Source organism: Myotis brandtii, unplaced genomic scaffold (genome assembly GCF_000412655.1).
Source record: "Myotis brandtii unplaced genomic scaffold, ASM41265v1 scaffold420, whole genome shotgun sequence".
Taxonomy (NCBI): Eukaryota; Metazoa; Chordata; class Mammalia; order Chiroptera; family Vespertilionidae; genus Myotis; species Myotis brandtii.
Genome location: NW_005366109.1, coordinates 1,117,018 through 1,122,646, shown reverse-complemented (window position 1 = coordinate 1,122,646; position 5,629 = coordinate 1,117,018). Strand labels below are relative to the sequence as shown.

Below are 5,629 nucleotides of genomic sequence, written 5' to 3'. Positions count from 1 at the left end.
GGTTTCCTCCATCGCCAGGGGCAACCCAAGCCTCCTGTTGGCTCCAGCTCCGTGGCTGCTGCCATCTTGGTTGGGTTTATTTGCATACTTGCTCCTGATTGGCTGGTGGGTGTGGCTGGTGGGTGTAGCAGAGGTATGGTCAATTTGCATGTTTCTCTTTTATTAGATAAGATAGATTTGCCTCTATAGAACTTAGGAGAGTGTTCTGTATGAGGTGGGCCTTCTCTAACTGCTAGATCAGAATATTTGAAAACTGTTTCTTCCCATTCCTCTTCCCTAGTAAGCAGTTCTCTTCCTCTCCTGCTTAGAAAGAAACAGACCATTTGACTCTCCTCCAACACCTCAATTTCCATCCAATATGTAGTGGGCCTAGGAGTGGGGGGGGAGAAACCTAGATAAGCATTCATATCGTAAGGCTCCCAAACAGGTCATAAGTAGAAATGCTAGGCCCTCAAGAGCATGACAACAGGAAAACTCATTTATAGGAGCTTTCTTTTATAAAGAAAGGGGCATTTTTTCATTTTTTAAGTCCAATCTGGTAAGATTCTGACTTCATGTAACCAATACTCTGCCCATCATTCAAAAATAACAAAACAACAATTTGTTCCAGTGTTCTATCTACAACCTGACATTATCCCCAATAGTTGATTCAATAAACACAGGTTTAAAAAAATCACACTTTATCTCCTCTATGAAAAACCTAGAAATTAGGTCTATAGTAAATAAGTAGTAGCAAAAGTAGAAATGTAATTTTGTTCTTTGTAAGTATCTGTACAACATCCCTCCCCTCTGTTGTTTTCATTTGCATGCAACATCCTTTATAGTATAAATCACTATAGAGACAGACAGACAGACAGACAGACAGCTATGATGTGGTGCCAGAGAGCAGGGCTGCTCTGTAATCTTGGGCAAGATACTGAATCATCCTGTGCCTCCATTTCCATGTCTGTGAAACAGATATGATGATAGTACTTACCTTAAAGGGTAATTATAAAGTAGGCTAATACAGATAAAGTATTTGAAACAGTCCTTGATGAGTACTCTAGTGCTAGCTATTACCATTATTACAGCAATTAAATGCTGTGACAATTTTTAGTCACTATTTGCATTTTTTTTACATTGTTTTTTGAAAATGTTTCTAATGGCTAACATCCAATGAACTCTTCTTCAGACACACAAAATGGGAGAGGAAGAAATGTGTGTGTTGTTCAGACAAAAACATAATTTGAATATCTGTTTTATTTGACTTTCAGTCAGGTATTTTAATTCTTTTGGATAAAAGTTTGTATTTTACACACTCTTGTCAATAGTTCTTATTCTAGCTGCAGACTTTTCAAACAGCATTAATGTACCAACTCTTACAACCTTTTTGTTTACATATTCATTTAACAGTGAGAAGCAGAAAGCAGATGTAAGCAATACTCATTCTCTTGATTATTAGGAATAAAACCTTTCAACAAGCCCCAAAGACAAAGTACTTCCCGTTTAACACACAGTAACGACTGATCTATAACTGCTGTACACCCTCTATTTCTCCATAACTCTTTAGGGGAGGAAGCTAAGAAATTCTGGTTCCTAAGGATACAAAAAGATCAACATAAGTAATCCCATACTGCTTCTTTCTGCATCTTTCTTCTCCTAGGTAGGTCATAGCTAAAGAAAGTTGCAAGGTGTCAATGGATCAGGCTGTCTAATCTCTCCTGAGTCTTCACTACTACTTGGCAATCACTTTCACTTATAATGTATCCACCCTGACAGTACTGACAGCTTTAACAAACCTCCCTTACTTTCCCCATCCCTATATCCCCCACCTACAATCCAGACACATATCTCTTCATTCTAGCAGTTTTCAACCTCGGTGAGGTAGCAAAAGCCACCTGAGAAAGCTTCTGTAAATGACAAACCACTGCTCCTGTTGCTGCCTCCTTCTTACCCCAAAATTCTTATGCACCTGTTTGGAAGAACAAGCCAGAAACTCAGGAAGAGGCATATGTATCTGAAAAGGTGACTTCCTGTGGGTAGAGATCTAATCTTACTCATTTCTATTCCTAGCACTTAACCAAGTGGGCTCTCAGCAAATGAATACCCAAACCAATGACATCATTTATTAAAGTAAAAAATCTTGTGATGTCTCCAAATGTCTCTTGTCAGTTTACAGTCTGTAGCATTTTCAGGATAGTGAGGTAATATGTTATAGTGGTTGAAAGCACAGACTCTGAAGACAAATTAGTGGGTTGGAATGTGAACTACACTGCAAAGCAGGAGCTCTGTAACTTTGGACAGAAGTTACTGAACCTCTCTGTGCTCCAACTTTCGCATCTGTAAAATAGGAGAGAATAAGAGTACCTACCACACAGGGTATTGTGAAAATAAAATATTAGTACATGTAAAGAGCTTAGAAGAGTGCTTAGAATGGAGCAAACACTATATAAATGTGAGCTAACATTTCTCTCTGAAGCCGCATGCCTGAATTTGAGTCCTGTTTCTGATATGTACTTAAGTGTAAATGATCACAGGCAAATTACTTGATCTCACTGTGCCTGTTTCCCTATCTATAGAATGGGGATAATGATAGTATCTATTTCACTGGTTGTCATGAGAAATAAAAGAGGAAATATGCAACACATATAGCACAATGTCTTGTACATAAAGCACTCAGTAAATGGTAGCTATTATCACCTCAGTCTCACGTGCATTTTGGGTGCTGAAGTTGGTTTCTTGTGGCCTGACTCTGGTGTATGTGTGGGTCCAATCAGGTAAGTTCCATCAGATGAGATCCTGACCAGCTCCAACCCCTTTCCACAGATAAGGAGTTCTTAATCTAATGTCCATAGTGAGCTTTAAAAACTTTTTATTCAAAATTGGGTATAAAAGAATGGTGTATATTTTTCTGAGACGAAGGGCCATAGCTTTCATTAGCTCCTCAATAAGTAAATGACCCTAAATAGATTTTTAAAAACAAAACAAAACCTATTGCCAATAACATTACCAGTACAATTTTCATCTTTTTCTTCTCTTAAAACAATTTCTACACCTTCCCCTGAGTCTCTAAATCAAAGTTACAGTATTTTAAAAGTCTCTCTGCAATGTGATTCTAGTATAATCCTTCTCATTTATAATATTGCCAGATTATTTCTTCAAAAGAACTATAATAGTACTTTCTCTGCTCAAAAACCTAAATACTGTCCAATATCCAATATCTTAGCTGAACATTCAAGCTTTATAACTTGGCCATAGTCTACCTTTCCAGCCTTGTCCTCCATACATGGCCCTAAGGGAGTCACTTGCCATTGTAGAAATCCACATGGCTTTCCTCCATATCTCACTCTACTCTGTCTAGAATGTCTTCAACACCACTTTCTCCAGCAAACCAATACTCTTCTTTAATAGTTATTGTCTTTAATAACAAATATATTTCATTCCCCCTGCTAAATAGTAAATTCTTTGAGGACAGGGACTATGGCCTTCTTTACTTTTATATTCTCAATTTTACCTAGTATCATGGTTTATAAATTTAGATAAATATTAGTTCTCTGGTAATCTTTTCAAAGTTAGTAGACAGAACATTCCAAGAATTTCTAGATATTCATGAAATTTGAAATACCAAATTTCAATCTGTTAACTAAAGCTTTTAAAAGGCAAAAACTGCTATGTCATAACATAATTTTCAACACACTGTAAGTTATAGTTGTGTCCTAAAGGACACAACTATGGTTACAGCATTATAAAGATTAAGTGGACAGCCCTAGTGGTTTAGCTCAGTGGATAGAGCAGTGATGGCGAACTTATGACACGCGTGTCAGAGGTGACATGCGAACTAATTTTTTTGGTTGATTTTTCTTTGTTAAATGGCATTTAAATATATAAAATAAATATCAAAAATATGTCTTTGTTTTACTATGGTTGAAAATATCAAAAAATTTCTATATGTGACACGGCACCAGAGTTAAGTTAGGGTTTTTCAAAATGCTGACACGCCGAGCTCAAAAGGTTCGCCATCACTGGGATAGAGTGTCGGCCTGCAAACTGAAGGGTTCCAGTTTGATTCTGGTCAAGAGCACATGCCTGTTTTGCGGACTTGATCCCCAGAAGGGGGTGTGCAGGAGGCAGCCAATCAATAATTCTCTCTCATCATTGATGTTTCTATCTCTCTTTTCCTCTCTCTTCCTCTCTCAAATCAATAATAAATATATTTTTAAAAAATAAAATCAATAAAGATTGAGTGGACAATAAATTTCCAAATCATATATATGATAATGGTATTCTATCACTAAGGACTTACAGAAGAGTAATAGAAACCACCTCCTCCCTTCAAATACCTAAGTTCTATGAACCCCACAATGTTATTATCTCAGTCAATTGCCTAGAAACATTCAAAGCCCAGTTAGTGACAGAAGTAAGGTTTCAATCCAAGGTTCCTAAATCAGGGGCAAGTTCCCTAGATTGGTGGTTCCCAACACTTGCTGCAGTTTAGAATCCTCTGCAGAGTTAAAAAGAACAGATCCCCCCTAACCGGTTTGGCTCAGTGGATAGAGCGTCGGCCTGCGGACTCAAGGGTCCCAGGCTCGATTCCGGTCAAGGGCATGCTTGGTTGCGGCGGGCACATCCCCAGTAGGGGGTGTGTAGGAGGCAGCTGGTTGATGATTCTCTCTCATTGATGTTTCTGACTCTCTATCCCTCTCCCTTCCTCTCTGTAAAAAATCAATAAAATATATTTTTTTAAAAAAGAAAAGAAAATATCTATTGAGCACCTACTGTTTGTACTGGGGTTACAACAGTGAACAAAAGAGATAAACATCCCTGCCTTATTGAAACTCATGGTCTCATAAGGAGGATAGACAAAAGTCAAATAAATATATAAGATAATGTCAAGAATGAAGAAAAAGGGGCAATCAGTTCAGGTCCCCTCCCTGCTGCAGAGAGCTTTTCTGTAATAAAAATTTTGCTTAAACAAAGAAAACGGTCACAGACAGAAAGACAGTAGGGCAAGAGCTCCATAGTGAGTGCAGTCATGGAAGGCTTCCCAGAGGAGATGGCATTTGAAAGGAATCTGAAAGAGAGAAGGAGCAAGCCATGCAAGTGTGGAGTAAGAGCATTCCAGGCAGAAAGAACAGCAAATAACAAAACCTTGAGGTAAGAACATGCTTGGTGTATCTGAGAAACAGCAAGGATGCCAGTGTGGCTGACAGGGAGTGTGTGAGAGGAGAGAGGAAGTTAGGACAGAGCAACTGTGTAAGGAATCTGGGTTTTATTCTAAGCATAGCAGGAGGAAACTTGAAGTTATTGAAGCCCTCCCATGTTGTGTGTTCTTGCATGTGAGAAAGTAGACAGACACACTCTAAAGCAGTGATGGCGAACCTTTTGAGCTCGGCGTGTCAGCATTTTGAAAAACCCTAACTTAACTCTGGTGCCGTGTCACATATAGAAATTTTTTGATATTTGCAACCATAGTAAAACAAAGACTTATATTTTTGATATTTATTTTATATATTTAAATGCCATTTAACAAAGAAAAATCAACCAAAAAAAATGAGTTCGCGTGTCACCTCTGACAAGCGTGTCATAGGTTCGCCATCACTGCCTTAGACAGTGGTTCTCAACCTTCTGGCCCTTTAAATACAGTTCCTCA

General features: G+C 38.2%; 1 protein-coding gene across 1 annotated transcript in view; it reads right to left on the bottom strand.

Moving 5' to 3' along the window:
- Positions 1-5,629, bottom strand: part of ZFAND3 (zinc finger, AN1-type domain 3) — a 242,705-nt gene that overhangs the window by 93,615 nt on the left and 143,461 nt on the right. The window lies entirely within an intron of this gene.